Genomic DNA, 10,020 nt, shown 5'->3' on the forward strand with positions numbered 1-10,020 from the left:
TCTTGTTTAACCAAAATTAGCTGAACCGAACCGAATCATTCATATTTTCATATGTTTCTAGCTTTTATACATCCGGTTCATATATTTCATATTTTATATGTCCATTTCATATATTTATATTTTCATTTCATGTATTTATACCTCAACTTCATATATTTTTAAGCAAAAGTTTTAGCCTAAGTTTGGTTTTTGCTATTAACTGAAATTAAATGAATCAAACAAAAAACCGTCAATCTAACCGAATAAGCCGAAGTGATTAACCGAAAACCGATTGGTTAATAAAATAGACTAACCAGTGACTATGGTTTCGGCTTTGGTCAAGTATAATAATCGAACCAACCAAACAACTCACAACACAATGAAATTGATTACCTAATTACTTCGCTTTTGATGTATGTCTATCACAGTGATGCTACAATAAATCTAAATATTAATAAAAGACTCAAATTAATGCCACATGACAATCTCCTTTCAATCTTATAATTTTACTTTTATTTTATTTAAAAATATTTTTGTTATCCTAATCATTATTTGTTATAAATTCTCTCAATTTTAATTTCAATATTATCTAATCTAATATAAACTCTAATAAATCATTTCAACAAATGCGACATGCCAATTCCCCATGCTACCTAAATATAATATTAATAAAATTCCCTTTTTATATTTAAAATACTTTACAAATAACTAATTAAAAATATTATATAGATAACTACAATTAATATATTTCACTACAAGTAATTTCTATTTTGTTTAATTGTTATTATGTTTAACTACGATTACCACATGGCAATATTTCGTTCTATTTTGTTTTCATTAACAATTAATTTTTTTTGAACGATTAATAAATAAATATATTTTACTACAATTAAATATATTCAACAATATAAATACTAATAAAACATAATAAAATATAGTTATGCCTTTTATATTAATGTATACTAGCAAGATTCCCCCGCGCTTTGCGGCGGGAATTTGATTAGTATTTGTTTGGTTCGTTACCATACAAACACTCGCTATGGTTTACATCGATCGAAACAATGAAACGAATATCAATACTGGTATCAATGTTGTTCAGTTGATATCGGTTTAGTTGGTTTGCGTTCTATGTTTATATTTTCAGCATTGCTATATAAATTTTATTGAAAACGGATATTGTGTCGTATCGTACTATACTGTATCGAAATTAGTTTAACAACATATGTGTCGGTACCTATAACATCTCGTGTCGAGTAATATACTGACACGTGTTCATACGCTCAATTGTGCCTAATGTTGGTCGATAGGGACTATTTTTGCCAATTTATGAAAGTGTGAATGTAGAGGGACTAAAGGTGTCAACATACTATTTTTATAGCCTCTGAGTGACCTTTGCGGTCCGTATAGCCTTTTGGCTTACGGACTGCAAGATGTTCAATTTATGATTTCTGAGAGTCGGATACGGACCGCAAGGTCCTATCCTCTACGGTCCGCAAAGAATACAAAACAAGGGGCGCTCTTGTTAGCTTACGGACCGTAAGCTTTGAACTCTTACGGTACGTAAGGACCGAGCTGGCAGATTGTTTTGTTTGGAGCCCAAGTCTTCATACATGTATGCCACCTATTCAAACTACTAAGCTTCTAAGCTGGTCTTGACACGTCCCTATACACTTGTAATGATCCTAAGTCTTTGCTAACACCTATAAAGATCTTGTGCAAGCTCCACAAGTATAAATAGTGCATAAATCACACTTTCAAACTTGCACCTTCTCATTTTATTTCCTCTCCTCCTCTCTTGAAGTTCTTGACTTAAAAGGAGCTTCCCTCTGAGTTATAATCGTTCTCTTGGACCACTTGTAAGTGCTCCATCCTTGTTCTTTCAGTTTATAAGCTTTTATTAAGCCGAAAGTCAAGCAAATTGACCTTTGCTTTGACTTTCCAGCCATTGTTCGAATCAAACATGGTTGCATGATCGTAATTAGGTAGGTGTTAATCCCTCAAAAGGGCACCTCCTGGAAATCACGTTAACTTGGTCAAATGACGGGTCTAAGTTATGTTAATTAAAAAGTCAAAAGGCAGTTTTTCGTAAACTTTATAAATTGATCTTTTAAATGTTATAACCCATGTTTTTGAAATTGAATCAATTAGTAATTAATATTAGAACATGCATGAACATGTTCAGCCCGTCATTTCCAGTTTTAGTGTTAGTTCGCAACTGAAAGTCGAGCAGTTTGACTTCTGCTTTGACTTTCGATTCTGACCTGATTTAGCATAGTTAGCTACTAAAGTTTAGTTGTATTATGATCACATTATAATGTATGATAACCCTCTGAGGTTATATACTTGATCATAATCGTATTCTGAGTTTTTATACAAGTTCTTATATTATGCCTAATTATGACCAAATTGCCCTTTTTGCATAAAACTTGGTTTTAATCAATGATGAACTTGAAAAACGAATTTCCTACTGATATGTTATTATAATTAACATATTTTGGTATTATAAATCTGTTCATAACCTGAGTTTTGTTACAAGTTCATAAATTATGTTATAATATGACTAAAATGCCCTTTTGGCGCATAGTATGGTTTTAAACCATAATTATCATATCAAATCTATTATCTACTAATATTATAACATAATTAAAGTGTTTTAACAGAATGTACTTGTTCATAACTTAGATTTTTATGCAAGTTCTCAAAGTAAAGTATGTTATATAATGACTAAAATGCCCTTATGGTGCATATTTTGGTTTTAAACCATAATGTTTATAAAACCTTGGTTACCTACTGATTGGTAACATATTTAACGTATAATGGCATATGGAACTTGTTTATGACTCATCTGGTTACCCGATCGCTTATACGCGTACGGTTGAGCGTATGTAACTAGTTTACGTAAGTTTACTGAAACGAGTCAAAACCTTTCAATTTTATTTCAAATTCCAGAATGTATATTGCTTACCCATATTATACAAGTCTTAGTACTTGTTAGTTTAAACTACATTCTATTCAGGTCATCGCTTAATCAAGCGTATCGTACCGTTTTCGATAATTTAAGTTAACCTGTCCAAGTCTATGACTTGAATAGGACCCGTTGAACGTGTGTGTTTGGATAATTTGATTCCGATACACTGTTGACTGCGTAGATCTCGTATCTTGTGCGGAATCCAAGTACGAGAGTGGATCAGACAAGAACAAGCTAATTATAATATGTTTTCTATTGATTGATAATCAGTACAATGCCACGAAAACAAATGAACAGAGTTTCCCCTCTCTGTCACTCAAAGTTGCAAATGAACAAGACCCTACACACATATATATAGGCTGCCTAGGTCCGCACTTATAACCACGCACGATTGCACAACATTCACGGACCAACATCTGCGGATCTACTCATCTATGCGCGGATCAAGAGTTAAATGCACATGAACCTGCGTCACACACTAAACCCTAATTACGTGCTGGTGGTCTGTGCGTATCTGGGATCTCCATCCGTGCGGACCTAGATGACTAAGGTATGTTCTTCAGATAAAATCCTGTCTTGTCTCATTTGATAGCTATGATACGTGATTGAAGGAAACGATAGACATATGTACTCACAGACTCCCCATTGGATATTGATGTAGTCAATCTCGTAGCTTGTCTTTATCTTCTCTGAATCTTCTAGAAGACAGATTCAGCACGACAGACTCTCCTTTACACTTTGAATCCCCAGCTCCCCTTTTCGTCAGACTCTCTCTCCAGGCTCCCCCTTGCTTTAAGCTCTCAGGATCGAAACCTGGCTCAATATTTCAAAACACTTGAGAGAATTTCTAATCACTTTAGGATAAAAAACCTGGCTCTCAACAAGATTAATTTGACAGTTAAAACTTTTGAGATTTCCAGGATTGGTAACCTGACTCTAAACACAGATATTTTGACAATTAAAGTTTTTAATGTCACCCAGGATTGTAAAAATGCTCTAAGCATAAATATTTTAACAATTTAAATCCCAGAATTACCCAGCTCTACTCCCCTATCAAATAACTTCTATATTTGACGTTAAAACATCCAATCATTACAAACCTTTTCAGATTTGTATCAGTGAGGGGTTTTCAAGGATTTACAGATAATCAAGTTCAACTCAATGACATTGATTCATCTGATTATCTACCAAGTCCAACTTAATGACCTTGGAGATTTTCACGAATTGTTTTTGATTTTTCAATTTAAAACCTCAAGTTTCAAATTAATGAACTTGTTTATTTTTTGAGACATGTTCAGCATACTTAGATTTTGAAACTCAGCTTTCCAACATCGGTTCTCGAAACATAAATTGAAAACAAAATCTTTTTGTATTTTACAAAGTTTATGCTAAAACACACTCAAAATCATTTTGTGATTTTTCTGTTATGAAATGCAATAAAGAAATAGTTATAGACATATTTTTACTGAGTTTGCATCAGAGGATCATATCAGTTTATGACAAATCACTAGCACCATTGATCTATATAAACTTTAAGTTCTATACGATTCACTTATATTGTCAGTATACTGATCACTTAAATTCTCACACAAACTTCAATTGATTCAAGATACGAGATTAATGTTTTAAGAACTTATCTTATTCAAGTGTCCCACCTTAGAATATACTCCTGTATCAAGATTCCCTATATTCAGTCTTACAAGTGAATATACCTGATTGATATCTGTCTCTGGGTTAGTGCGAGGCCTTGAGAGCTCAGGTTAGAACTTCCGTTCAGTCAAAGAGATAAAGGCTCGACTTAAGGTGTGTTCCACTTAGGAATCTTCTTTACAACTGCACTTGATATATATCTTTCGATATTTTTTCAATTTTTATGCAGAGGGAAAGTATTAAGTGCAAAAGCATTATACGAGGTCTAGGCCATTGCTAACGCAAAATCAGAAGACCAAGTATAATACCCCAGATATCAATAAGTATAAAGACCTAATATCTCAGAATCATGCAATCTCTCAAACGGAATTTCAGAGTACTAAATCCATATATCCGAGAGATGTTCCCCACGAGATAAGAAAGTTATTGATTTTATGTTTATATCTCGAAATCAATCTACTAAGTGTGTAAAAACCTACTAGCATATCATCCGTGAGACCGTTTATCACATTTTGACTTTCCATTTCTTTAGCATGCTGTGATTATCTACTGATGTATTATCATTTCCTCTTTTTACACAAAACTCTTTTTGCCTTTTTCATGTTTTTGGCTTTTTCAAATTTTCAAATGTTTTTGTGTTTTCAAAATTTTTACTTCCCCTAAAATCCAAAACATTTAAAGAAAATTTGACAAACCAAGGTAGATACTAGATAGCTTCATTTCGCCATCTATTTTCTGCTTCACATTCTCTGTTTTACAACATTTAAATCCAAAACATTTTAATCACCCCCATGATTTACAACACAAAACTAATTTTTGACATTTTTTAATCACTTGAAAGAACTTGTTTTACCAAGTTTTGTTTGTTCAGCCGTGAGGGTTTCGGCATATTCACTCAACATTTTTCAAAAATTTTTGATTTTAACAAATTTAAAAACAAATAATTTTTTATGTTTTATGTTTTTCTATTTTTATTTTGTTTTTGGTTTATGTTTTATTTATTTTTATTAACAAACAAAACTTCTTGTTTTTCATCCACAAGAATCCTTCTCCTCCTGTGCCAGGCTGCTCCACTGCCCAGGTTGACATTCAGCTGACTTCTAGAGCACCTGCACATTCACTCAACTTAATTACTTGAATAATGCAACCCAGGCCTGTTTGACCTTGGGTATTGTGACACAATACAATCATTCAAATTCGAAAAATCTTTGTCAGTTTTAACAAAAACTTTTCATTCTTATTTTCAACCTTCTTGGTCGAATCGATTTTCCTTTTCTCAGCAACAAAAGTCTGTTTCTTTACCACCCAAACTTTTCCTTTTAAAACATTACTTTTATAAAATCTTGAATCATTTTGAATGTTTTCTTTTGACAAATCAACTTTCGGTTTCCAGATTTGTTTTGGTTTTGATGAATCAACATTTGGTTTCCAAATCTGTTTCGACTCAAATTTGGGTGTCTTTCGTCTACAAGTTTGTTTTGATTCAAACTTGGTTGACTTTTGTTTCACAACATCAACTTTCTTTTTCTCAATATCAACAAGCTTCAGATTTTGTGGATATTTACGACCAACGTGTCCAACTTGTTGACATTTAAAGCATGTTTTCTTCGAAACATCTTTGGCCTGTTGTTGTTTCTTCTTTTGAGCATAGAATTCCTGATTAGTCTGTCGACTAAATTGGATTCCTTTCTCTTCTTCAGAACTTGTTTCGTGAACAGAGTTTATCTTTTTCTGATTTTTCAATTTCTACCAATTTAAAAACTTTGTCAATCTTTTCCGCAATCACATTTTGAATTAGAACTTCAATATCTGAGAATAATTTGTCCGATCCAATCATTTAATATGCCAATCCTATTGAATCATCATTCACATTTTTCTCAGATTTTGATTTCTCTAGAAAATTCTTATGAAAACTTTCCTCATCTTCATCATGTGATTCGGACTTATCAGTTTTGGTAGAATCCCCTTTCAAAACGCTTTCAACTACCTTACTCACCACCTCTGAATCACCAACATCATCAGATTTGGAGTAAGTTACATCAATGTTATCTAGCAATTGATCAACCATGTCGAAAGCTTTTGCCACCTTCTCATCATCATAGAATGTAAAAATTTTCTTAAACGGTGGTGGAACCTGATGTTATTTTGAACCAATTCTTTTTTTGTTCTTTTCAGAATCATTATCATCCGGTTTAATGTTGAAAATACGTTCAAGAATAATATATGAAGAAACATGATAACTATGTAATTTGTTATTTTCTTTTTCTAATTCAGCCATTTTACGTTTAAGCTCAACAACTTCATCAATATACTAATTTACATCCTGTTGTTTTATTTTATATTTATTTTCAAGAAGTGTTGACGTTTCAGAATATTGTGTACGTCTAGCTTGAATACGTTTCATTTGACTTTTCAAAGTTTCATATGCTTCTTTTGCTGTATGATATGAAATTTTCATTACATCGTATTCTTTTTTCATTTCTTGAACCGCATTTTCTTTTTGTAAACATTTTCACTATCTGCTGAACACTTTTGTTTCAAAATTTCATTTTCCTTTTCAAGAACCTTACATTTTCGTGTCAGTTTTTCATCTTTTTGTTTCAAAACATTTTCATTTTCAAACATTTCTTTACATTTTTCTTTGAAAACTTTTTCAATTTTAGTAAATTCAATGTTTCTGGACCTTAAGTTTTCATCCTTTTCAGTACAGGCACTACATGTTTCCATGCATTTCCTGCACTGTTCATCATTTTCATTTTTATTATCAGATTGTTCATTACTTTCATCATTATTACCCATTGATTCATTCTTGTTTAACGACTCAGAAGATTCAGTTTGAGTTTATACCTCAACTTTTTCTAGCATCACAACTTCTTCTGTTGTCTCCTTCTGATTCTCATCAATCTTTTGTTGACTTTCATCAATGGCTTTTTCTGTCGTCTTCTTCAACTCTTCCACCATCTTCTCAACATTTTTTTCAAGTTTTTCTTCCTCAATCTTCTTCAAACTTGCAAGCATCACCTCTTTTATCCTCTTCTCCATGTTTGGAATATAATTTTATCCACAAATTTCTTCGAATAAAGTTTTTCAGTAGTAGGAATGACATCAAGCAGTGCATTATAATCCACACTCTTTGAATCCACTACCGGATTTCCTTGAGGATCTGTGTAACATTTTCTCTTCTCATCCCATCTACCTGCTCGCTTAGCCTCTTCAAAAGTTTTAGACATTTCATCTAATATGATATTTGCAATGTGTCTTTCTCTCATAGTTTCTCTCTGACTTGAACAGATTTCACTTCAGCACCAATGCATGTTTTTCTTTTGGAATGTATCTATTCCAATTGAAACCCTCGTCATCTTGAGTAACCACCAAAGCTTTCTTTCCTTCTCTGGAAGACCCCTTATCAATTTGTTTTTGATTCAGGTTTGGTGATTGTTCATTGGTGCGATGGTAGATTTCCTTTTGATAGTAATCATCACGAAATGGATTGACGTTTTCATTCACCTCCCGGTTTGAGCATTCTCTCTTGAAGTGTCCTTTCTGCTTGTATCTGAAGCACGTAACCTTGGATTTGTCAAATCCCAGTTTCATGTTTGGACCTTCAAGACATTGCCTCCCGGTAATGTCCATGAATCTCTGTGCTCTCCTGATGACACTAGACATGCACCATCTAATGTCAATAAGCTCCATCTCTTCTGGATCTATCTAGTCATAGTCTTCCTTCGTCACTGGTTGCCAATTCTACTCGCCACCAGACTTTCGTATGATTCCAGAATAGATGCTAAGAATACCATCTGTTGTTTGGCAGTATCAGCATTCATGCTTTGAGAATTTTTCTGATTTAGGGCAATGTTGCATTGAATCACATCGGGATTTCCTTTGTTTGATGCTGAAGAGGAACGATATCCAGAATCATTACTTAAAGAATTTCCTTTTGGTGAATCTTTTGAGCTTTCAACACTATAAGCAGTACCAATCATCGACGATTGATTGGTTGATAACATATTTCCTCTGTAATAAAGATTCACATTTTGCTGATAGTTTGAACTGCTCATTTTTTTCTGTTTTTGAAGCTCTAGCTCATGTCCTTCAAGCTTCTCAATCAACGAGTCCAAGGTGATTTCATCGAACTTTGCGTCGTTTTTCAGTATCACCATGACAAATGTCTGCCAATCATCTACATGAGGTAATGCCCTGATCAGTTTGTCGATGATTTCTTCTCTGTTTTTTTGTAATGCCAAATCTTTCAAGTTCAATTTTCAGATGACAAAAATGTGCTATCATCTGTCGGACATTCTCTCCCTTCAGACAATTGAATAAATTGAATTCTTTCTTCAATAATGATATTTTGTTCTTCTTGATTTCCTTTCCACCTTCAGCTTTTACTCTCAGTGCTTCCCAAATGGATTTTGACGATTCATTATGTTGGAGAAACGAAAAAATATCATCCCTAACTGACTGTTGTATCAAGGCAATCATTCTTTGTTCATCAGAAAATACCTTTTTATCTTCCTTTTCTAAGTTTTTAAGTGGAATTTCTTCTTGTTTATCATTTAAAGGTCTTTTATATCTGAATTCTAACAAGAACCAACACTCATGAGCATATGCTTTCATCAATTAATAAATCTATCCTTCCACGCGTTATAATCTTCTATATTCATAAGATTCGGTGGTCTTTGATTAGTTCCATACACATTATCATATTTCAAACTTTCTGAGATAGCATTAGATATGCTCTTTGAAGTGGGTGTAGTTTCGGATGTGAAAGCGTTGTAAAATTCAATGTAGAACTCCTCTTCCATGATGTTGAAATGATTGAAAATTACCTGTAAACAATCAACACTTGATTAAACAATTTTGAAAACCAAACAACTGAACAGCCTTGATCCACGCGAACGGGGGTTCCAGATCCACGCGAATGGACACTTGTGGGTTCGTGCGAACCAAGATCAGATTTTGTGAAATTTTGTTTAGTTGATTCATATGAACTGACTAGTATAGATTCGTGCGAACCAACTTCAATAACCCCAGATCCGTGATTAACCAAACACGTAATACCCAACCATTTTTTCAAGGATTTTCAGAAAATTTTTGATGATTTTGTTTGAATTTTGATTTGAAACTTTGAAGGATTGTTTAAAATGTATTTTCGCACAAAATGTTTGAAAATCAGACGTTTTTATCCCTGGATTCAACGTGAATCTGAGTTTTAAAATTCAAAAAGAAGTTTAGAAGATGAGTAGAAGAAGAATGATGAAATTCAGCTCTGATTTGGATGAATTCAACTTGTTTCTTGAATCTTCCGTCCTTGCAATGAATCTCCCGCTCTGATACCACTTGAACGTGCGTGTTAGGATCGATTCCGATACATCATTGAATGCGTAGATCTCATATCTTGTGTGGAATCCAAGTACGAGAGT

This window comes from Helianthus annuus, chromosome 16 (genome assembly GCF_002127325.2).
Source record: "Helianthus annuus cultivar XRQ/B chromosome 16, HanXRQr2.0-SUNRISE, whole genome shotgun sequence".
Classification (NCBI taxonomy): domain Eukaryota; kingdom Viridiplantae; phylum Streptophyta; class Magnoliopsida; order Asterales; family Asteraceae; genus Helianthus; species Helianthus annuus.